The following is a 515-nucleotide window of genomic DNA, read 5'->3' on the forward strand; positions in this document are numbered from 1 at the left end:
ATTAGTACAAATTTGTTATATGATTATGATTCTAGCTTGAATGCAACATTTTGGTTAAAATTTGAGAATTGCGTGTAGAATAATTTTACAGTGAGAATTTCCAAGGCCTTTGATTTTTCTGATGCTCCAAAAGGGGTGGAGGAGGGGGAGATGGTCACTGGGTAGCTTTAGTTTTCGAGAAGGTTGATATGTTTGTAAATACACGCACATAAGATTAACCATTTTAATCATCCTAATTTAATAGGTATAAACCCATTTTTTATACAAAGAAAAAATATTCTTTATTGATATTTGTAAAAATTATAAAGCCAATACAATGTTGGTGTTCAATCATTTGAGTGTATTGTCTTTGCAAATAAGTGAACAAAATGATAGGACACCTTTGAGGGGTTGGTATTTTCCATATTTATGGTACCAACAACCAATGGTAGTGCCCTCTGGTCGCATTTTTTACTGAAAATGTATGAAAAGGGCGTGTTAACTGTATGAACTCCTTACAAAATGAATGGAAAAGA

The 515-nt window shown here is 32.4% G+C and overlaps 1 protein-coding gene across 1 annotated transcript in view; it reads left to right on the plus strand.

Moving 5' to 3' along the window:
• The window catches only part of LOC119585134 (synaptojanin-1-like), a gene marked incomplete in the record, with an annotated part of 155,688 nt that overhangs the window by 129,321 nt on the left and 25,852 nt on the right, over positions 1-515 (plus strand).

This window comes from Penaeus monodon, chromosome 19, assembly GCF_015228065.2.
Source record: "Penaeus monodon isolate SGIC_2016 chromosome 19, NSTDA_Pmon_1, whole genome shotgun sequence".
Lineage (NCBI taxonomy): Eukaryota > Metazoa > Arthropoda > Malacostraca > Decapoda > Penaeidae > Penaeus > Penaeus monodon.